Below are 341 nucleotides of genomic sequence, written 5' to 3'. Positions count from 1 at the left end.
CGCCGGTAGGCCTATATAGATACATCATGAGATAAATCATCATCATCATTACACCTTCCTATTCCTTGTCACTATCACCATTCTCACCACCAATTGCAATTCTCCATTTTCCTTCCTTTATTCCCTCCTTCCTTCACCCCACCCTTTCTTCCCCCCTTCCTCCCCTCTTTCTCCCATGCTTCCCTTTCCACTCCTTGTCGTGTGTTTAGATTCCCAGTTGTTTATATCATGTCGGAAGCGTAGATGTTCCCTGAGGCGTGCGGGTGTGTGGGCGTGGGTGGCCGCGCTCCCTTTATAGTGTGTGTGTGTGTGGGCGGCACTCCTTTTTTTTTAGGTTTACG

Source organism: Penaeus monodon, chromosome 31, assembly GCF_015228065.2.
Source record: "Penaeus monodon isolate SGIC_2016 chromosome 31, NSTDA_Pmon_1, whole genome shotgun sequence".
NCBI lineage: Eukaryota > Metazoa > Arthropoda > Malacostraca > Decapoda > Penaeidae > Penaeus > Penaeus monodon.
This window is presented reverse-complemented; position numbering follows the sequence as displayed.